General features: G+C 38.1%; 1 long non-coding RNA gene across 6 annotated transcripts in view; it reads right to left on the bottom strand.

The window, feature by feature from the left end:
* Positions 1 to 24103, bottom strand: part of LOC148126393 (uncharacterized) — a 45664-nt gene extending 21561 nt beyond the window's left edge. Inside the window, exons 1-3 of one of the 6 annotated variants that reach the window (XR_015743219.1) lie at positions 23722 to 24103; positions 5779 to 5915; positions 3006 to 3078 (exon numbers count right to left, since the gene is read on the bottom strand). This is a non-coding gene — a long non-coding RNA (uncharacterized LOC148126393). The remainder of the gene's footprint in view (positions 1 to 3005; positions 3079 to 5778; positions 5916 to 23721) is intronic. The other 5 variants (XR_015743221.1, XR_015743220.1, XR_015743222.1 and 2 more) reach the window with 5 other exon arrangements.
* Between the last annotated feature and the right edge of the window lie 299 nt (positions 24104 to 24402).

Genomic DNA, 24402 nt, shown 5'->3' with positions numbered 1-24402 from the left:
ATAGGTGGGGCGTCATCTCTCTCACCCTGACCTGTGCAGTTCAGTCTTTGCAGCTGGTTGGAATGAATCAGCTGTCACCAAACGCTCTGGACATGGAAATGCTGGATTTCTCACTGAAGGTGAGTCGGACTCTCTCAAGAACTCTCAAGAACTAAACTCATCAGGTCAGCACGCACATCACTCATCAGTGTCTCGTACTCCGGTGCATCATACTCACAAAACATTTCCTCTGTTTGTTTGTTCCCCTCTGAGTTACTCTGGGATGAGCCCCAACAACCTCTCAATTGATCGATATGGCGTCACCATATTCTGCCATCCTGTAACCCAATTTTATAAGACCTGGGGCCTGTGACAGCCACCACTTGGCCAGGCAACCAGAGGGGATTACTCCCAAAATTCCTAGCATACATAGGGTCATTTACCTGGAATGACCTCACCTGGCTAAAAGAATCTAATGGAGTTGAAGGAGAGTAGCTTGGATGGAGCCTATCTAAATTATTCCTAAGTCTCCTTCCCATCAGCATCTCTGCTGGAGAACAATTTGTCACTGAGCTAGGGGTGATATGTTGTGATAGTAAATAAGTGGCTAATTTTGAGTGCCAATTTTTCCCTTGAGTCTGCCTAAAACCTCCTTGGCTGCTCTTATGGCCCTTTCAACTTGCCCATTCGCTGCTGGGTGATAAGGGGCTGTCAGAGTGTGCTGGACCCCCTTCTTAGCTAGAAACAATTTGAAACTAGCTGATGCAAATTGTGGACCATTGTCCAAAACAAAAACATCTGGAAAACCATGAGTTGCAAACAAACAGTCTAACACTTTTTTGACAGCTGTCGAAATAGTAGAATTCATGAGGGACAACTCAACCCATTTGGAATAAGAGTCCACTACAATTAAGAATATGCGGCCATGGAAAGGGCCCGCCAAATCTATGTGGACTTGTGACCATGGGGACTTAACCGATTCCCATTCCCCTGGATTGGCAGCTGGTGGGGCAGGCCTCGATAGTTGACATGCCTGGCATGTCCTGACCTTAGTAGTTATGTCTGCGTCTATGCCTGGCCACGAGACATAACTCTTGCCAGTGCCTTCATTCTGGCAATACCTGGATGTCCTTCATGTAAACTATCTATTATCCCAGGCCTCAACCTACTAGGAACAATGACATGGCAACCCCATAATAAACACCCCTGCTGGGTGGACATCTCATGATGCCTGGCTCTAAATGGTAAGAATTTGGTATCAAATTTTCCTTCAGGCCAACCCCTTCTCACCCAGTCCAAAACCTGTAATATTATTTTTGTGTCTTGATGAACATTGAGCAATATCTGCTGCAGTCATAGGTAATTGTTGATCATCCAAAGAGAACACAGTTAATGATGGTACAGGATCAATTACAGGGGTTGGTAAAGAACAACTGCTTAAAGCGTCTGTATGACTAAGGTGTTTCCCAGCTCTGTATATGAATGTATATGAGTAGGCAGCAAGGAATATTGTCCACCTAGTTATTTTTTGAGACAATACTGTAGGACTTGGACGATCTCCAGACAAAATGCCTAATAAAGGTTTGTGATCGGTCACAAGCTGAAAATGGTGACCACAGAGGAACTCATGAAATTTTTTTTACGGAAGCAACTGCTGCTAAGGCTTCCTTATCAATCTGTGCATAATTTCTCTCAGTACTTGATAAGGTCCTGGAGAAAAATGCTATTGGCACTTCCAGGCCATTCGGTAATTTGTGTGCCAACACAGTGCCTATCACAAAAGGGGATGCATTGCAGCAAAGTATCAAAGGTAAATCCCTGTCAAATTGTATTAACACACTGTCAGATGACAACAGAGCTTTGACAGCATTGAAAGAAATTCTTCTTTGGGCCCCCATGACCAGGAAGCCTTCAAATCCAATAATCTATGTCACGGTTCCACCACAGAAGCCTTATGCGGAAGAAAAGAGCTATAGAAATTCAGGAGCCCAAAAACTCTTGCAGTTCAGTCTTATTGGATGTAGGTGTAGCTATCCTTAATAGCTCCTACCTTTGACTCAATGGGATGAATCCTTTGGCATCTATGTGGTATCCCACAAAATCTACTTGGCTGACTGCAAATTTGCATTTGTATTCCTTCAATTTAAGGCCTGCTGTTTTGAAACAGGTTAGGACCCTTCTGAGATGTTTGAAAAGTTCTTCTTTGTTGCAAGCAGAAATGAGAATGTCATCGAAGTATGGCACTACCCCAGAAATGTCCTGCAGTCTTTCTATCAGGTATTGAAATAACCCTGATGCTACTGAAACTCCAAATTGTAATCTAGTACATTTAAAAGCTCCACGGTGGGTGACAAATTGTCTGTGCCTCTGCTGTAAAGTTGTCAACAGGTAGCTGTTGATAGGCCTGAGCATATCGAGTTTTGCAAAAATAGACCCCTTTCCCATTGAATGCAACAGATGTGAGTTATTGGCACTGGGTAAGCATTGGTTTGCAAAGCCTTATTTATGGTATTTTTATAGTCTGCGCAAATCCTGATAGAACCATTGCGCTTCAAAGGTGTTACAATAGAGGTCTCCCATTTTGCAAAATCTGTGGGTTCTAGAACCCCTTGGGCTATTAATTTATCCAATTCAGCATCTACTTTAGGTAGTAATGCAAAAGGAACTGTTCTAGGTTTTAACCTGATGGGTGCTATATTGGGTCCAAGGTAAATGAGATTGGAGTTCCTACATACTGAGCTAATTCTTCGCTAAATACTTCCTTAAAATCATTTAATAATGTTTGTAAATCCTGATCCTGAATGGAATGTATTCCAGATATTGTAAGTCCCAAAAATGTGAATCAGTCTAACCCTAATAGGCTTGGTAGGGTGCCTTCTACTATTGTGAGAAGAAGTAGTCCCTCAAAGTTTTGAAACTGGATATTGAATTTACCTGTGCCCATTACTGGAATGGAATGCCCTTGGTAATCTTTTAAGGACAGTTTGCATGGCTGGAGATGTTTCTTTGTGATAGCAGGAACTAACCTTTTAAACATGCTCCAGGATACAACGGATAGTGATGAGCCGGTATCAACTTCCATTGGACACCTCTTTCCTTCTAAGAAGACAGTCACATGAATTTTGTTAGTATAGATCTGGTTAAATTTGTTAGGTGACTTAGAATTGTAAGAAGCCCTAGTAATAGTAAAACATTCTTCTTTTTGTTTTTGTAATCTAACTTGTGGCTGATATTGTGGATTAAAGTTTTTTCCTGATTTGCAAACCCTAGCTATGTGTCCCTTTCTTTGGCATTTTAAACAAATTACATTTCTAAATCTGCATGTGGATCTAAAATGATTACTACTGCAACTCAGGCAGGTTGTTTGCGGTTGCATAGATTTGTTATCAGGAATCCAATTCTTTCACTGTGGTGGAGGCTGTTTTCTGGGGTGATTTACATCTTCATCAGCTTCAGAATTTTTGTCAGGAAAACTGTCATCATAATGCACATAGCGTTCGGGTTGGATGTAGCAGTGCTATTAGAGCCTTGTATCTCAGCAGGAGAGATAATTGACATTTCTGCCACTTGAGACTCTTCAACAGCCACCTTAAGGGTTAAATCGCCCTTGGCAAGCAAGTGTCTTTGAACCCTGAGGTCTTGTACACCACATACTAATTGATCCTCGAGATCCCGGAACCCACAATGTAGTGCTGCTTTTCGGAGGGCAGCCATGTATGATAGTCTCTCCCTCAGCCTGTAGTCTTCTCCTGAATGTGTGCTGCCTCGCAATTCTAGGAGGTTTAGGCGAGTAATGATTACTTAAAAGTTCTTGTAAATCTTCCCAGGATACCGCTTAAACAGTCTGAGGAGCCAACAGCGCTGTGGCGGTATCAAAAACCACAGCCCCACAAAAGCTTTGGAAATACGCTTTTTTCCTATGGTTTGAAATCTCAGACAAATCAGCAGCATCTAGGAAACAGTCAAAAAGATTAATGTAAGATTCCCAAGTTTCTGATGATGGGTGAAAATACGGAAATGTTGGAGCAGTCAACATCTTGTCTATCCTGAGGTAAAAAAAAAAAACACAATACCTCTGGCTCTTTCAACCTCAGCTTTCAGGCAGGCATCCCACCTTCGTCACCAATTTTATATTCTTTCTAAGAATGAGCTGAAGCAGGCATTGAAGAACGAAACAATGTTTATTGTAACAAAGAAACAGGCTACCTTAGTCTGCCGATATGTTGCTGAATCAGGCAGCTGACAGGTAATAGCTGATGCTGCCTGACAGTTCCCTTTTATAGTTCACTGTCAGGCTGCTCAGCCAATCAGAACAAATAAAACTCCCGCTCAAAATGAGGATCAACAAATAGAACTTCTGTAGAGCACAATACTTTTTGCAACTTGTATCAAAGAGATTTAATAAAATCCATGGTCTATACATTGAAAAACCTCGTCGGGAGGGGAATTGATCTCTCCTTCTGGTGCCATTATGCTAAAATCTGCAAGCTTTCAGTATTGAATGCCACACTTGACCTGTAAATTGCCTGAAAAAGCTATATTTTATAAAGTAGGTTATAGACTGGAAAAAATAGCATTTTGATTCTATTTTTGATAAAATTAATTAACATCTTATTTAATGCCTTCAAGTCAGTTTTGATTCCTGGTATCTGCCTGGATAAGTCATTTCAGAAATGTTTTGCAATTGTCTGCTTCCTAGGACTGAGAAAGAGTGACTGGTCCAAGGTCACCCAACTGACTTCATGCCTGAGGTAGGTATAGAATGCACAGTCTTCCACTTTCCAACTTGAAGCTTTAATTACTACACCAAACTGACTCTCTATTAGTAATTAACTGTATTAATTTCCAAGAATCAAAGTTGTAAATGGGTGGCAATATAAAACCATCTAAATGAATGAAGTGTTAGGCTCAATATCTACTCTTACTATTTAATGGCAAGTTTTAGAAAGGTTTTAGAGCAACCCAAGAGCTTCAAGTTTTGAAGCTCTTGGGTTGCTCTAAAACCTTTCTGAGTCTGCACACTATTCTAAGACGGAGAAGGAGAAGATGAATCACTTACGTAAGTCTTGTAGTCTTTTAAGTAAAATTGTCCATTGCATGCAAATTCTGTTTGCTTGCTGATTTGAAACCATTATACATAATGATATATTTGGTTCAGCAGTGAGACAAAAGGTTATCCATATTACTTAAAATTACTTTTGAAACTGGCCGAAAGTAAACTCTAATATGGGCTTCATGAAGACACATAGTATTCTTTCATTCCCATAAATAGGTATCTAACCAGCAACTTATGAGAGTAATTATTTTAGACTCCATTTTAATAAAGTTCAATGAAATGTTGCTCTTTTCCTGAACCAAATATGCCATAAACACATAGGAATGGACAATTTAAATTTCTCGGCATATAGGATCATAGATTTTGGATTAGCTACAGAAAGTTAGAATAGATGTATTGAAATCAATGCCACAAGCTAGCCGTGACTAACTAGTCCTATTGATATCAATGGTCCGACTCTATGTTCAGGCTAGCGCTTACTGCAATATTGTTTGTTGATAATATAATATAATATAATATAATATAATATAATATAATATAATATAATATAATGTTGAATCTGTTACTTCAGATATCCTACAGCATTTTAAGCACTACATGAAAGAAAATACGGAAGGATTTATGGTGGAAATATGGTATTAACTTAAATCTGTAGCATATTTTTATGGATTGAAAGAAAATGGGCTTTACATTCCATAACTTTTGGAAAAATAAATCATGCAAACATATATTAAATTATTTACCTGACTAGGTCATACATAATATTCTGCTGCTTCATTAATGCTGTGCTCTTAGTTTAATGCTTTATTTCAGAACATTTCCACACAGGACCTTCGGTTAGTTCAAAAGCAGTCTCCGACTGTCCCATCTCACAACTCAGCTGTACCCAAAAGCCAAAAGAGTTTATTGCTGGATAGATAAGTATCAGAGAAAACACAATCAATCTAGTCCTTTTGCTCAGTGTGCTGAAGCTCTTAAGAGCTTGAGGACAAGTCTTTTGCTGAGACAAACATTCCCTTAATTTCAAATTTTGGCTCCTCCCTCCCCTTTGAAGTCTTGCAGTCAGTGCCTTGTCTCAGCATTTGTGAAGCTGCAGTTGATCACTGGTCAGCTTGAGCTGTAGGACAGTGAAAAGAATGGCTGTGAAGAAGCACCTTCAATAGCACTTCAACTCCTAAATTGCAGTCCTTTGCTTTTAACTTGCAGTATAGATTTGAAAGAGACTTAAAATAGAACTAAAAGGATAGAATCCAACCATAGAGGTTTTTGGACTGAATCCTGATACTGTCCAAACAGAACAGCCCCTACTTGATATGTGAATATCATTTATGGGCTAATTTATACTCAACTTTATTCCAACAAATTAATGTAGGGAGAGATCCTTTTCTGCTACTTAAATGTAACAGTAAATGTATCTTGCTATTGATAGCTTTTGCAAAATAGTGCAATGCTTGGAATTAAATTACACCACATTCCTTTATAGTCTTCTTAAATAGATCCTTTTATGTGCCACCATTTTACCAGCATGATATCATCCTGTCTGAAGAGAGATTGTCATGCTATTTATATTGTGCTTCACTGTCCTTAAAGTGACCTTGCTTGCCCAGGGAACCACCTCTTTTCTACATCTAGCAGGTGCTTCTTATTGCTGCATTTGGGCCATGGTTATTTGTGTTAGACTATGAAGGCTCAATATAGTATCCCTCAAAGCTACTAAAGGAAAAATGACGCTATGAATTAGCCAAATGTTGTCAGTTACATGAAGGGCCATTATCTTTATAAAAAGTAATTTTGAACTGCTATACCAACTTGCATCCGTTTGACACTGCTTCATAGAGATCATACCTTAATAGTCTCTCTTCCACACATATACCAATTAACAAATTAACAGAAACCAAAGCTCACCATGGCAGCATCTATTCTTGTCTTTTTGGTTCCATTTATAAAAATAAGCAAGAACTCTGATTTCCCCAAAACTGTGGTTATTGATCAACTGATCCATAGGAAATGAATCAAAGCCACTGATCATCTAGCTGTAAGCCTTCCAAAGGGACCAGGCCAGCATGGGAAAGAGGGATAGTGATTTACAAAAAAAACAGAATATGCTGTCTGCTGAAAAACAGACAACTTCCTTCATAAAGCAGAAAGATTGCCTGGAGAGAGGAAGTTAGAAATAAAAATTTTATCAGAAAGTATTCTTGAGGCTAGCGCTTAAAAATATCATAAATCAAGCTTAATTTAGGAAATAACACAGTGATGGAAAAGCCTGAGTTATTTAAGCCTATCTCTAAGGACCCATACTGTGTTCTTTTCCACTATGTTGAGAGTCAGAAAGATAAAAGAATAATGAATAAAGTCAAAACTACCTTGTATTTGAAGTTCAACACTTTCACACTAACTTTTTTATACAATATCCAGAAAAATTGCCTATCAAATAATAAATTAGGTTACATCTGCAGTTCCATTTTTTATTTATTAAGGAAAAAATTATATACAAATATTTGGAACATTTGTTCAAAACATGGTTTTTTTTAAATGTTGTATTATGTTCTGCATAATATTTGACAGAGTTGAATAGTCTGTGAATAAACACAACCTTTCTGGTTACAATAATGCCACGTCCTTATACTCTTATTTTCTTTCAAATCTTATAGGCTTCACAGTTTAGTGGTGATGCTTTGTAGCCAGAAGTTGTTTATGATATCATAAATCTATATAGAACAAAACTAGTCTAATTATTTTAACTAAGTTTAATTTAAATTAAACTTCACAGATTCTGGCATGGGAGGTGCAAGTGGAACAGCTAAGAGAATACATGTAAAAGCACTATAAGAAAAGTAATGGGTTTTGTGCAATGAAAGTGAACACTGTAGTTCCATTTGACAGATAATACTACTCATTCAAATGGAGGTAAACCCAGTTATTTAAAAGGGCAATACATTAGTCACAAGCCATTTAACACATGCTTTTAACTTATTTTCAGATTTGACAGTGGTAGGTAAGCCTATCTGGGAGGTAGCATCCTGAAAGTGATCCCCCTAAAATCAGCTCTTTTCTGATTTGATGTAAAATAAGAAATGTAACGCTATGGATGCCTTTTCAGAGAGCATTCATAGCAAACAGAGAAAGAAGGCGGGGTGCCCATGGTGTGCCAGGAACAAAGAGCCAGTTTGATCAAAGCCAGTTTGTTGCAGCTTTTCTACATATATTGCAATGTTGCCCGCACCTCTGAAAGAGGCAGAGTTTGCATTGCAACCTTGCTCTTCTATTGACCAAAAGCAATAAAATCCTCTAGGTGAACTAGACAGGAATTCTTTTAATAGATTGGTTGGTTGGTTGGATGGATGGATTAATTGATTTTTATGCCTTTATTATTTTATAAATAAAGGGATAAGGCAATCAACAGGCATAATACTCCTTGCTCCTTCTATTTTCCCCACTAAAGCAACCCTTTTTTCCAAAGTAGCATTCCAGGTCTAAATACATTAATATATTATATAATATTATACATATATTTACCATATATGCATATATGTATGGCATTCAGCTTTGTTCGGGTATTTTCCCACGTCATTGTAGTTGTGCTTTTAAAGTTGTAGCAACGTTTCGGCAGAATCTCATCTGCCATCATCAGGCTTCTGTATAGTGTTCATCTGTGAGTCAGAAGCCTGATGGTGGCAGATGAGATTCTGCCAAAGATTGCTACAACTTTAAAAGCACAACTACAATGACGTGGGAAAATACCCGAACAAAGCTGAATGCCATACGTGTAAGTACCCGCGAAAACTTAAGAAAACATATATGCATACATATATACATATACTTGCATACACACATACACTCTAGAAGGAAATATATGTTTCTACATATATTTGTGTCTGGGTCAATGTAGCTCTAGAGGTAAATGATCCAATCATGGGATCAGGAGAAGACAAAGTGAAGTGAGTATTTTAGTGAAGTAGATGCCATGTGATATCTTGAATCTTGAAATGAATTTGTTTTTCTGGATATTGGGTTCCTGTTGTAGAAACATAAAATGGACTTGTTTTCTACTTTTATTTAGTCGGATATCAACACCTTTAACTTAAGTTTTCACTTAAGAACTTGCTGTTAATTCGCAAAGTTGAGGCTTTGATTAGCATCTCACAAAAAGATTGTCTTGCATTGTTTTTACAGTTTTCTTTCAGTTAATAAGACGTTTTATATTCTAAAAAAGAATTTCAGTATATACACATTGTTTTCAGGTGTGGGATCCTACCAGCATAACAACCAGTTCGGTGAGCATGCGCTTTGCATAACAATTGGGCCGAACCGGTAGAATCCCACCCCTGATTGTTTTTAAACATTTATATATAAGATAATTATGGGATGTATATGAATATCCTGCTTTCCCAAAATCTTTCACTCAGAATGCAGTCTCCCAGGCTCCTCATTACATCCTAGGACAACACATTATAAGAGAAATATTATATAGGGCTTTTTCAGACTGGAAACTGTGGGTAGAGGTAGTCCTCAATTTATGATCATATGGAATCTGTCCATTATGATCGTAAGTCGTGGCAGTCATAAAACAGGTCAAGAATCCAATTTTACAACATTTTTTGTGACAACAGTTAAGCAAATCTGCAGTTATTCAGTGAACCAATTATTTGCTGTCAACTGGTTTTGCCAAAATCTGGAAGTAAAAGCCAGGTTTCCGCAAAAATGGTGTAAAATGTGGTCATGTGACTTTGGGATTCTGAAAACAGCCATAAATGTGGTCTGTTTGCCGAGTGCCTGACATGTGGTCATGTAACTGTGGAAGATGGTAGTTTTTTGGAACTTAGGAACTGGGTTGTAAGTTCTCCAGGGGAAATCTGTCATAACTTTGAGCAATCACTAGTAGTAAGTCAATGATAGCTGTAATTAGAAAATCTGAGTGATAGAATGTAACAGAAAGGAAAAATATCAGCTGTATCATTCTTCACCATCTCCAATTTTTTTAAAAAAAAACAAAAATGCTATATTGTTTTAATGATCCTCCTTTAATGAATGCCTTTGTGAAGCTGCTTTGCCTCCATGTTTCTAAGGAGTAAAATAAAGCAGAAGTATGATTTAACTTCATATTAATTTTATGAGCTCTAAGATTTAAATAACCAAGAGTGGCCACAGTCTAACTACTTAATAAAACTTTATCAGTGAAATCTGAAGAAAAAAATGAGTTTATTTTAAAATTGCAGATTTTGTCTGCTCCGCAGTTAGAGAAATAAGACAGGAGCAAAGAAATCTTCATAAAAATTATCAGAGATCTTCCAGTTCCATGACTTCAAGGTTAAAATAAAGTCCTGGGTTTGATCAGCAGTGACTTCGTGCAGGTGCCTGATAATAGGTCATAAATCTTTGCAAAGGAATCATAAAGCTGACATTATTTTCCTAATTAGTATATAAAAAAGAGAGAAATAATTGGGTGTCTTCCTAATGAGCAATCATTTGATCTTGCTTATGTTGGCAAACATTCAAGGCACTGACTGTTCCTTTCATTTAATAAGGGCAATGTTTGCCTCTTCAAATGAGGTAAAGCATGCAAAACAATATGACCAGAGCAAATCCTATCCTCTTTTTCTGACTAACTACCATAGTGACCAGATGATACAGTTATTCTGCTGTAAACATTTCTATGGGCAGGCTATAAAATGAAATTTCATACAATTTTCCCTGAGAATGATGCAAGTAAAAATGAAAGCATTTAGTCTTCTGCCTACATGCTAACCTTAGTGTTATAGGGTTATAACTAAATATATGCTTGGGGAAAAGAGAGAGGAAGAGAGAGAATGAGAAAAAGAAAGAGAAAGAGAAAGAGAGAGAGATAGAGAGAGCAGACAGAGTACCAATAAATGGACCAATAAATACTAATGCTGTGTTGTTAAAAGGACTTCTCCAATCCAATTTGGCAAAATATTATTTATTACCAATTTATTCACTGTTTCACACAATCACTTCACAGCAGTGTACAGGAGTGACAGGCAAAGCCAATGCAATAATAAAATTCAATGGCATGGTAATCATCCCATCAATGCAGATTTGTGAATCAAAGTGGTAACCTACTTCAAAGCAAAGAATCTAGTCGGTCAGATGGTTTAAGATGCTTTGTATTGCTGGATGCTGCTGCTGATTGTGTTAATATACAATTTGAAATTTTACTGCTACCTATGGGGAATTCTGGGGACCAACATGAGTAATATATTATGGACTCTCTGACATTGACTTGAATTGCTAGCCAAGGAGTTTTATCATCTCATTAAACTGTATGCCTTTTTAAGTTCTTTTGGGGGTAGCAAAGTTAACAGTATTGGAGGCAACAGTTATTTTCCCAAGTCTCTTTTAATTTTTCTGTACTGTGAGCTAATGGAATAATAAACTTCTCTTTTAGTCTTTTCCAGCACAGTCAATCATTTAAATTAACTCTTGTTTTCCCATACAATGAATTAACCAGAGGCAGCAAAATTACAGCAACCTATGTGGTTAATAGTCATTCTTCAGAAAAAGCCAGGCTCTGCTAACGAGTTCTATCAAAGTCACCCAAGTCAGCTAGTTCTTATCAGCCAGATATGACAACCATCCAATTCCTTAAAAAAACTACCTCAGAGGTAGTAAAATATTATTACCTACAACAAGTGTCATTTTTCAGATTATATTAAAAATGGCACTTCTGGATAAATAAGCACTTATATTTTAAAGAGTTTTTGAAAGTTACTATTGTAACTCAGAGGCAAATGTAAAGCATCTGGCAGACCATAGGGCATGGTGTGGATCTACTCATTCTGTGAGATTCCCTGCCATTAGGATAGATGAGCTGGGAAGCTTCCAGGCATATAAAATCTCACTCATAGTTAGAGTTCATCCAGGAAAGAGTCAGCGGATAGGAATCTATGAATTTGTGGGTATTGCAAGTGTCACAGAAACCGCAATTGTTGTGAAAGCATCAACATAAGTAAGTCAAAAGAAAAGAATAGGAAAGAGCCATCTTACTGTATTATTGATAAATAGGGGGATGAGGAGGTGGTACTTTCCCCTTGAAGTGAGACAGTAAATTGGGAAGGTTTGAGTGAAAGCAAAGTGGAAAATTGGAAGAAAAGAAAGGAGTAGATGGTGGAAGAAGGCACAAGAGAAGGAAGTCCCATTTCATTAGCCTGTCCCACCTGGTTAGGCAGGGAAGGTAGGTTGAAGTTCCTGTCAGCCAAAAAATTCTGACTGGTGGGGTCCAAAAAGAGATCTTTCTTTGCTGTTGCCCTCCCCCTGTAAACACTCTTTCCCCCAGTGGTGAGGTGGGCCCCCTCTTTCCTCGCCTTCTGGAAGGCATGAAAACATAGCTCTGTGCCCTTGCTTGGGGCACACAGAGAAACACAAAGCCATGTGGCTGGTTGGCATCCTGAAAGCCCTTCTCCATCTTTTATTTAATTTTAAACATTGCTTGCCTCTTTTAATTTTTATGTACTATTTTTAGTTTTACATTGCCCAGAATCACTGGGTGAGAGAGATAGGATGTTTTAAAAATTGGAAAAAATGAATCTTTGCAGAAATGGTTGGAATGGGAGGTGGGTGAGGCAAATTTATACCTATGGTTCTGGCAGTGGGCCTGGGGAACCCAAAGCAGGATTGAGCCCATTAAACACAAGATCAGTCAAAATGGACTCAAATGTCTACACACCAATGCACAGAGTATGAGGAATAAACAGGGTGAATTAGAAATTCAAGTAAATGAGGGCAGATATGATATTGTTGCCATTATGAAAACTTGGTGGGATGAAACCCACAAATGGAATGTACAGCTTGAGGGATTTATATTATTTAAAAGAAATAGACCAAATAAAAGAGGAGGTGGAGTTGCACTATATATAAGAAATTACTACATCTCTACAGAAATAGAGCACAACAATGATGAAAACTTCCTGGAATGCATTTTGCTCAATGTAAAATGGGCGGGATACCCCAGGGCTTTTTTTAGGCCCATTATTCTTCAACAGATTCATTAGTGATTTGGATGAGGGGATAGGCGGGGAACTTATCAAATTTGCAGATGACACTAAGCTAGCAGGAATATCCAACACTCCGGAAGACAGGCTTAAGATACAGAAGGATCTTGATAGATTGAACATTGGCCGCTATCTAACAAAATGAAATTTAATGGTGAAAAAAGTAAGGTTCTACATTTAGGCAAGAAAAATAAAATGCACAGGTACAGTATATGTGGTACCTTGCTCAATAGTGGTGACTGTGAGAGGGATCTTGGAGTCCTAGTGGACAATCACTTAAATACAAGCCAGGAGTGTGCTGCAACTGCCAAAAAAACCAACACAGTTCTAGGCTGCATAAACAGAGGGATAGAATCAAGATTACGTGAAGTGCTACTATCACTTTATAAGGCCACACTTGGAATACTGAATCGAATTTTGGCTGCCACAATGTAAAAAAGATGTTGAGATCCAGAAAGAGTACAGAGAAGAATAACAAAGATGATTAAGGGAGTGGAGGCTAAAACATATAAAGAATGGTTGCTGGAACTGAATATGTCTAGTCTTATGAAAAGAAGGACTAGGAGTGACATGATAGAAGTGTTCCAATATCTCAGAGGCTGCCACAAAGAAGAGGTAGTCAAACACCTGAGGGTAGAACAAGAAGCAATGGGTGAAAACTAATCAAGGGAAGAAGCAACTTAGAACTAAGGAGAAATTTCTTGATAGTTAGAACAATTAATCAGTGGAACAATTTGTCTCCAGAAGTTGTAAATGCTCCAACACTGGAAGTTTTTAAGAAGAGATTGGACAATGATTTGTCTGAAATGGTGTTGGGTTTCCTGCCTAAGCAGGGGGTTGAACTAGAAAATTTCCAAGATTTCCAAAATTTCTAACTTTGTTATTTTAAATGACTTGTATAAATATGTGTTGGGATGGATATGGGTGGGGGGTTATTATTTAATAATTACTATATTTTTTAATTTTTATATGATGTTTTTATATTTGTGTAAGCTACCCTGAGTCTCCATGGGTGAGTAGGCAGCAATATAAGCTTTCTAAAATAAAAATAAATAAATTTCATGTGTGTTGTCCAGTACTGGCTTGAGAGATTGTGAATGGAGAACATAAGAGCTTAGGAATATAAAGTTAAATAAGAGGCTAATGCCATGTATGGTAGTGAACGGGTGGTGAGCTGTTCTAGAAAAAATAGTTCAATTTTTTTTGCCTATTTCTATTTCAGATTCCTCAATATCACTTCATGAGCCAAGACAGGTGACTCAAGCTTAAGTTGATGCATTTGACAAATAACTTTGTCTATAACAAATATAACTTTAGTCATAATGAAACTGTGGGTGACAGTGCACATATCTAACAGCATTTCAGTAGAACTGCAAGATAAGGAAGGTGTAGTATCAGGAGGCTCAGTAACTACTGGGGTGCTTCTGAGTTCAGTGATGGACTTACAAGTCTTCCATGACTGTATCTATCAACCTACCGATCCCAGATAATTCTAGGAACATGAATAGGAAATGCCAAATTACCAAAAGGTAAGATGAGAGGTCTGAAAGCAGCTATTCTCTATGAGGGTTCTTCTACTCTGGAATAAATATAAGGGTGCTTCTCCTTTCCATGACCTTCCAGAAGCTTGATTGTCTGGAAGGCCTTTGAGATTTAATTTCTTTAAAATGTGGGCTCCAGATGTGATGGTAATGGTGATGGTATTAGTAGTGGTGGTGGTGGTGATAATAGACTTGTTGCCTTCTGTAGTATTGTTTGCAATGACCACTGTAATTTGTAGCGTTCACTGATTCCCAGGAAACTGATGTTGGCAATAATATGTGAATACACTTCAAAAAATCTGCAAATAGACGAAACACCCACGCATGCACACTCACCCCATCCTCCTTGTTCTTTCTGTAATCTGCTATTTTAAAATATTAACAATGTGGGCAAATGAAATAAACACAAGTAGCTTGGCAATTTAAACCTTGGAAAAGATTGCCTACAGAATTTTTATTACGCATTTCTCATGCTTGCAATCAAGTCTGTGTGTGAGAGAGAGAGAAAGGAAGGGGTGGAGAGACAATTCCTCTTTAATCAACTCGTCACTGGCTCAGAAAAGGTCTCAAAATAAAATTAAAGCATGCCAAGAGAAGAATTCAGTTTCAGATCAGTGGTGCTATTGTATTGCATTGTCAAGGAAGGTAATCTCTTACTCATTTGTAAGTAGGGTAATCTTGAATGGCTTGATTTACACCCTCCCCCACAAGGAGGCTGTCCTGAATTTGTCTAGCAGACTGCTCAGAGATTGGGAAAAGGGAATATTACATTTGCTTTCCTTTATTTGCTCTCCATCAGTCAGGACTCCTTGCATTACATTTTTCATTGGTCATTACCATTCTGTTTGCTGGCATCATATACATATCAGTCTCCCATCTGTATCACATGTGAGATTGATGGAATAAATGTTCTCATCAGTTACAGCCAAAGCCTCAGTGTGTGAACAGTAGCAAAGGAAAGACAGTAGATTCTTCTTCTTCTTCTTCTTCTTCTTCTTCTTCTTCTTCTTCTTCTTCTTCTTCTTCTTCTTCTTCTTCTTCTTCTTCTTCTTCTTCTTCTTCTTCTTCTTCTTCTTCTTCTTCTTCTTCTTCTTCTTCTTCTGCCTCTTCTTTTTCTTCCCCTTCTCCCTCTAAATCTTGATTTTACACATCTGAAGTGAAATCGCTATGCATGAGAAGTATTCTATTTATAATTCCTACATCATTTTTCGTATGCAGTGCAAAACTATACACTGACAATTTTTTTCTCACTGAAGGTTTGTTTTACCAATTCTGTTCCTCATGTTTATTGTAGGACATGCTGGAATCCTAATTCAAATTATATATATAATAGATAGAAATACGAAGTAAAAACTTCCATTCAAAATGGCTATATTTTTATCACTTCCTTTTTTAGATCACTCATTATGTAAACATTTACTTTGTTTAAAATGTACTATTCCAGACACCATCAGAAAATAAGCCTCAAGATATAAAGAATAAAAGGTGAACCTTAAAAGGTGAACCTAATATATGAGATCAACTCATTACATGCAAAGCAAGATAGTTCAAGCCGTGATTGGTCATAATTGAGATGATTATGGCTTACAGCTCATGAAAACCCCAAATCACAATATCAAAAAATTAGAATATTGTGAAAAGGTTCAATATTCTAGGCTCAAAGTGTCCCACTCTAATCAGCTAATTAAGCCATAACACCTCCAAAGGGTTCCTGAGCCTTTAAATAGTCTCTCAGTCTGGTTCAGTGGGAATCACAATCATGGGAAATACTGCTGACCTGACAGTTGTGCAGAAAACCATCATTGACACCCTTCATAAGGAGGGAAAGCCTCAAAAGGTAATTGCAAACAAAGTTGGATGTTCCCAAAGTGCTGTATCAAAGCACATTAATAGAAAGTTATGTGGAAGGGAAAAGTGTGGAAGGAAAAGGTGCACAAGCAGCAGGCATGACCACAGCCTGGAGAGGATTGTCAGGAAAAGGCCATTCAAAAGTTTTCAGGACTTTCACTGAGGCTGGAGTCAGTGCATCAAGAGCCACCACACACAGACGGATCCTGGACATGGACTTCAAATGTCATATTCCTCTTGTCAAGCCGCTCCTGAACAACAAATAACGTCAGAAGCGTCTTACCTGGGCTGTTGTTCAGTGGTCCAAAGACCTGTTTTCTGATGAGAGCAACTTTTGCATCTCATTTGGAAACCAAGGACCCAGAGTCTGGAGGAAGAATGGAGAGGCACACACTGCAAGTTGCTTGAAGTCCAGTGTGAAGTTTCCAGAGTCTGTGTTGATTTGGGGAGCCATGTCATCTGCTGGTGTTGGTCCACTGTGCTTCATTAAGTCCAGGGTCAACACAGCCATCTACCAGGAGATTTTGGAGCACTTCATGCTTCCTTCCGCAGACGAGCTTTATGAGGATGCTGACTTCATTTTCCATCAGGACTTGGTGCCTGCCCACACTTCCCAAAGCACCTAAACCTGGTTCAATGATTGTGGGATTACTGTGCTTGACTGGCCAGCAAACTCACCTGACCTGAACCCCATAAAGAATCTATGGGGCATTGCCAAGAGAAAGATGAGAGACATGAGACCGAACAATCCAGAAGAGCTGAAGGCCACTAATGAAGCATCCTGGTCTTCCATAACACCTCAGCAGTGCCACAGGCTGATAGCTTCCATGCCACGCCATATTGAAGCAATAATTGCTGCAAAAGGGGCCCAAACCAAGTACTGAGTACATATGCATGCTTATACTTTTCAGAGGTCCAATATTGTTCTATGTACAATCCTTGTTTTATTGATTGCATGTAATATTCTAATTTTCTGAGATTGTGGATTTGGGGTTTTCATGAGCTGTAAGCCATAATCATCACAATTATGACAAATCACGTCTTGAACTATCTTGCTTTGCATGTAATGAATCTATCCCATATATTAGTTTCACCTTTTAAGTTGCATTACTGAAATAAATGAACTTTTGCATTATATTCTAATTTTTTGAGTTTCACCTGTATGTCTCTGTGCTGATTTTGCATATTCTTCATGATTTGGAGCATTGCAATTCCAAATGTTTCTTTGTTGTTTCCTACTTCTTTTTACTCCACTGCTCTTTGTAGTAGTGCCAGGGCCTTTTGTATAAAATTAGAATTACTTCTAAATGTAGACATAAATAGCTCATCAATAGCTCTTTTTTGATGGTTTTTATGAGATTTCTTTTCTCTTGTGCTATCTCTAGGGCTTCAAGGTTTGTTCTTTTGTGATTCCAAGAGATTCTAAATATTCTCTTAATAGCACATTTCAAAGGCTGCAATCCATCCCAACATTTAACTATTGGATTTCCAGGGGTTGGAATTGATCATCTGCTGGGTGCCTTCCAATAAATAGGCAGATCAATTATCTCCAATCTGACTATTACATGAATGAAGAAGTCACTCTGAGTGGCAGATGGGACAGCTAATGAATTGGATACAAACTTCCAACAATGTCTTCCTAATGTGTCACCTGGGCATTCCATCCGCTAGAACGGCTGGGTCTGTTCTGACTAAGGCTTCTTGAGTCACCAACAAACACACATAAAATCCAAAACCCCTTTAATTGTTTCAATGGCTGTGAATTATCATCAATGAGTCTTAACCAGTTTTAATTAGTCCCAGGAATGTCTGCCAAAGTTCTTTGAGAGACGTCTGATAAGAGCGTACCTTATCTTACTTGAAGTGCTACCAACAACTGAAGTCCCAATTAGTCTTTCCAAAACCAAATGGAAAATCAATTCACCATGGAGCTTTCAGAGTCCAAACCTATCAGAGCGAACGATGTTGCTTCCTGCAAAGGTTTTCCTACCTTTGCACTTCCTTTATACCTTATGGGAGGGGCAATCACCTCCCAGCCTTACTTCCAAGTTGCCCCTTTTGTCTTAGCTGCTCTTGTCTTCTGGCAGCTCTGTGCACATGCACACTGGGAACAGGCTCCCCTTGTTCCTCTGCCTCGCTGCTGCCAGATTCTGGAGGCTCTGGAGTCAGCACTTAACTCCCAGATGGTCCTGACCCCATCTCTGTATCATCTGAGTCCACCTCAGATTCCCAGACTTGTTCCTGTTCTTCCACACTGTCCCATTCTGCTGCCGTCTGCACAGGCTGCCAGCAAACCACAACAGGGTCTCCCTCCTGATGACTTTGAAAAGGTTCAAGAGAACTATCAGAGATCCTGTTATCACTACCACAACCCCCTTGTTTTGTTCAAAACACTCCTTCAGGATGATGGCTGTAGAATGGCCAGTTGACTTTTGTTGAATGCATTAATGTTTGCTGCCAATCAAGAAACAATGTGCAGAAAGGAAGCTAAGGAGGAAGAAAAAGTGAAGAAAGAAGATGAAACGGATCTGTTTTACTTCTGTCTCAAGCTATAGACTTTCTTACAACATTACTGCATAGAGAGCAGCAAGATTGTGTGAAAAGAGATAATTTGCACTCTTTTTTAAAATCTACATGCATGTAAAAGTTTGCATAACTAAACTCTGTGTGTCTGTGCGTGTATCTGTGTGTGTATTCCGCTCATTACAATAATAATTTTAATATTTTTCTGCTGTCATTCTAGGATTTATCTATTGCAGTCAATGAGCAACCAGATATTTCTTGCCTATTTTAGCATCCGTTATTTTTCTGTGCGCTCCTTCCTTTCTTTCAATGAAAAGATACTAGGTCATCAAATTGCCAAGTACTGACTCAGTGAAAAGCACAGTGCATTGGTTTGCAGTTTGTCTCTTGGCTGTGAGAAGCTGCATTTGATTGCCCGATTCACTGCAATACATCTATTTTCCATTAAAAGTGCAATTTATACAAACTGACTTTTATTACTTATCAATTGTTGAGAGCAAGAGGGAGAGGGCGGGAGATGGAAAATGGGGAGGGGAGAGAGAAGAGGGAAGAGGGAAAGGTAGGCAAGTGGGGAGGGGAGGGGAGGGGGAAAGGGAGAGGGGAGAAGGAGAGGGAAGAGGATGCCAGATTATCAGTATCAGAATGATTTCCACCAAAGGATTGCAAAAAGTGGTAGTTTACATTTATTCATTCACTTAATGACAAAATCAAGATATTCTATTGAACAAGCTGTAATAGAAATATATTTGATTGAAAAGGAAATACATAACTTGGAGGAAATAAAGAAGTCACATACAGAGTTTTGTGATATGTAGCTGACTCTTTTTCTCTGTAATCATGAAATTTCTGTATTTTTCTCATCTTGAGTTCATGCAACCCAGGGAGCTTAGTATTACTTAAAATGCAAGGCCACCGGATAAATTTCTGCATCCTACCCAATTCAAAAAAATTAAATATATGCAAAACCGTTTGTCTTTACAGAAGAGAAGCCTGCACTGCAGTTTGAAATGGCTTTGGAGGAAAAAAATATGTGGATAATTGCAATGCTTTTGCAATGGAAAATACCGCAAATGTGTGTGGGATGTAGACAACAGAAGCTGTTGTTTTGTATTTTCATGCTGGGATTGAAAAACCGCATGTAACAAGAAAGAGTGAGAGTATATGTTATAATTAAAGGTGCAATAGTATCTATATAACATCAATTACTAATATATTACAGAAGTCATAAACTTTGGTTTTTTAAAGCCAAAAATAAAACATAGATTGTCAGCAAATATGCATATTTTTGTTTGCCACTTTTAGTACAAAAGTTTTTCCACTAAAGCATTGCTTTGCAACAGATTTCAGAAAGTAGGGTATGTTGAAAATAAATTAAAAGCAACTTAGTTCTGGGATCCAACTTCTTCACACTAGTCACAATTTCTGTAGTTGTGGGTAGGAGTTAAATTTTATTGATTCTTCTTTTGCCCTTGTCTTAATATTAGAATAGTGAAAAAATGGAAAGTGCTGGAGAAATCTGTTTAGTTTCATTTAAAGCAGGCAAATTCACAAATTCTAATAAAAATGTGAACAATTTTCTGAGTTCTGAAAATATATGATAATTTGAAATGCATATATTGTAAATATAATTGATAAAGCTATATCTACATCTATGAGTGATGATATAATGGCAATATTCATCATTCAAATTGTTGCACACAGTTCTGGCAACAAACCATACCTTTCATGGAACATGGATGTAGCCACTATGTTAATATTTAAACATAATTTATGTATTCAGAGTAGGATACCATTGAAACCAGTTGATGAGAAGAAAAGTTGGAAAAGTTGCCAGTACAGGGACTTTTTGAAAACATGCCAAATTTTCATGCTTTGTTATAAATTGGTAATTGATGTGAAGCTTTACTAAAGGTTTAGTTTTGGCTTCTGGGGTTTTTTTTTTTTTTTTATTGTAGTAGATCAATCTTCCCCTAATATGTATCTTCTAGATGTACTGAATGATAAACTACAGAATTCCAAGGAATCATGTATGTACTCAGGAAGAATTCTGGGAGTTGCATACATAGTACATCTAAAGAGTACCAGATTGGGAAAATTTGCAAGAGCAAGTATTATTAGCAATCCATGCATTTTTCCTACCAGAACCTAAACAAAACAATGCACCCAGTGTTTATTACTGTGCTCTTCCTCTAATAAACTCAGTGTAGCATCTCCTCTTCCATCTCTTTTCTAATAACAACCTTCTGAGTTGGTTAAAATCAAGAAATAACACTTGGTCCAAGATAATCCAATAAGCTTTCAAAGTCATTTATCTATTTCTGACCATTTCTTGTATTTATCTCTGTGCTGTGGGACTTTTTTGATTGTATTTTTAATGCAATTACAGCTTGTTTAAGACTATCAACACCCCTGAAATGTGAAACATATTTTGCTAGCAGATTTTGAGAATGAAAATTCTTTTTACACCAGATTTTTCTGTCCCCCATCCGCACTCTCCTCCTGTATATCCCCCATCCGCACTCTCCTCCTTTATATAAATGTAACACATCAAATCTACCAAAAGGATATTTTCAAAGTCCTGTACATGCTGAAAACATGACACAGGATATCTGTTCTTTTTCCCTTCCTTAGAACAGCAAGATTGTATATCCAGACAATTGTTCTGCACTAAGGTGCTCCACCACCTTAACAAAGAATATATAATTTGAGAGATCACTAGCTTGTATCCAGGGTTGTTACTTTCCCTGAATATGGCCCCACTTTCATGCTTCCCCTTCATGCTCCAGCTGACAGAGAAGCTTGCAAATCCTTTTCTTCATGGTTGCATCTTGACCTTGACCTCAAAGCTTTAGAAGAGGTAGCCTCTGCATTCGAAGCAGTCATTGTCCACTGTCAACTCCTTTTTTTCCTTTTGATATTAAGGAGAGCAAAAGGTCAGGCGAGATACTCGCCTTCTTAGATTTAGCATTTGGTAGAGGTTTGCAACACATTGCTATTGCTGCTGCTGCTGCTGCTGCTGCTGCTGCTGTGTGTGTGTGTGTGTGTGTGTGTGTGTGTGTGTGTGTACTTTTCCTTCCCCAGCCTGGTCAGGTATGCAACATTATTTCATTTATCTAAAGCCTCCACTATTTTCTTCTCCAGTATATATAAAGAAAGAGAAACAAATTGGGAAGGGAGAACTAAAGCTATTTAAGTGAAAACCAAATCTATATATGTGTCAGACATTTGGAGGAAGAAAGACAAAAGCACTGAGTTAATTACCCATCATTTGCTGCTGCTGAGAAGCACAGATGGTAGCAAGTGATATGTGAATGGCATGGGGCAGTGAATTATTCGATCTTTTTTAGATTAATCGCCAATGGCGAAGTAGGTGATTACAAAGGTACAAAATATATGCTTGTGTTCTTTTGAAAATAAAATATTTGGAGAATGCTAAATATGGGGTATGATTTTCCCATGATAAAAAGATGACATTAGATCAAAGATTAACATTTCATTCTAGGTAACTTGAGAGAGGGAAAAAAACTCTTATGAACTGGCTTATAAGCGTCAACAAATAAACCCTATATATTTAGAAGTGCTCTTTCCTACAGTAGAAGATTTCACTGTGAAAGAAGCACTGGGAAGAAAGCTGTTGTATGGAACAGTAAGTAGAAAATTGTGCTGGGTTTTTTTTTAAAGCACTAATAAAGCACAGATTGAAAATAGAAATCAGAGATAAGAGTGACAATTTCACAGCAGCGTCCTGCTTGCCAGAGATAGTGATGAGAAGAAAAGAACAAAATATGTTATGTGTATGTATCTGCGCATGCACATGCATTATACAATACAATACACATGCATGCACGCACACGCACGCGCGCGCGCACACACACACACACACACACACACAAACACACCTTCCAAGGTCAAGATGATATAATTCCTCTCCGATTGGCAAAAATGTTCCACCTTTCTTCTTCCTTATAGTAAAAGAAGAAAAGTGTTCCTGCATTTTCAGTTGCATCAATAATTAATTGGTACACGGGGAAAGCAGATGCTGTCTTTTTTGCAGATCATAGAAACTGCTCCATCATCAAAATGTTGCCAGTCATCTCATTATTAAATCTATATGGTGCTAATATTATGAAGGATAAAAGAGAATGAGAGGAAGCCAGCAAGCCACAATCGTCTTCTTGGAATGCCTTCCCCTTGGTGGCATTTTCTGACATTTTTAATTTAGCTAGGAAGTGGTTGTCTGCGCCATCAGCTGAGGTGGGGAAGTTTCAAAGAGACTCCTTTCCTGCCCTTCTCCTTGACGATTTTTCTTAATCAAACCAAACAAAATCTGGCCCCCATTACCGGTTGCATTACTGACTTTGCATTGTAAGGTGATGGGAGGGAATTGCAAGAAGCTGGAAGAATAAGGCTGGGTTGTATTAGTCAGCAACACTGGGTAGTGCATTTAAACTGCCACCCCTTTAACATGAATCTAGGTTAAGAAGAAAATGCAGCACGACCCAATCTGTTCCAGAGAAAAGAGAAGCATCAGCCATTACAGGAGGCTAAAATTTCCAACATGTGGTTTCATTAAAAGCTAGGCTTTCAATACAATATCATCTCTTAAAAGCTGGTGGATTTCCTTTCTTCCACCCCACCCCACCCCAGCAATCTCTTTTTCACTTGATATGCCAATACAGGAAAAGATGCAAATAAGGCAACTGCACAGCTTCCAGTCCACATAATAGCACAAAGAACGATAGAGGCTCTGTGCGTAACTTACCTACCTTAACGGCACACTGACTTTGCAGAGGCAATGCTTGAATCACTGAAGCAGCAGGAGGGGGAAAGGTTGGCACACATTTCTCATTGCTGTAGCTTTCCGTAATAAATCTCTCATGGTTCCAGTTTAGGGTGTTGGGTTTTTTTTAAAGTAAATTTAAAAGAATGAAGCGTTTGAGTGAGAGAGTAAATGCTGCAGGCGGGGATTGGTGATGAGTTAGCATCCCTAAAATGAGAACATTGTTTCCCCTTTCTGAAATTAGAAAGAAAGGAACGTTTATATCCAGCAAGGATAATTTAAGCAAGGTTGCAAGCATAATATATCCAGTTGGGCTTTGAGAAGCTTATCTTCTAATCCTGCCTAGACGAGATAAGGAGTTGCTGCTGAAGGGCCCTCTAATGTTTATTTGAACACAAAGGATGAATGATTTATTGTACAGGACATAACTGTACCTGTGGATGCATATTGATAGCAGTTCTTGAAATGTCACGCAATCCATCGCACATTCCAAAAAGCGGCGCTTTGGAAAAAATGCCAGGTGATAGAGCAGAGGGAGAGGAAGGGAAGGGTAAAGGGAAAGAGCCATCTCTGGAAAATGATGGAATCCAAATCTAGACATTATCTGCTCATCTAGTTATAGATGTTTTTAAAGTGTAGCCAGTTCACAAGGAGAAAAAAGCG

This window comes from Pseudonaja textilis, chromosome 3 (assembly GCF_049901715.1).
Source record: "Pseudonaja textilis isolate UNSWEBS1 chromosome 3, rPseTex1.2, whole genome shotgun sequence".
NCBI lineage: Eukaryota > Metazoa > Chordata > Lepidosauria > Squamata > Elapidae > Pseudonaja > Pseudonaja textilis.
The sequence above is the reverse complement of the archived record's forward strand: the minus strand, read 5'-3'. Positions and strand labels throughout refer to the sequence as shown.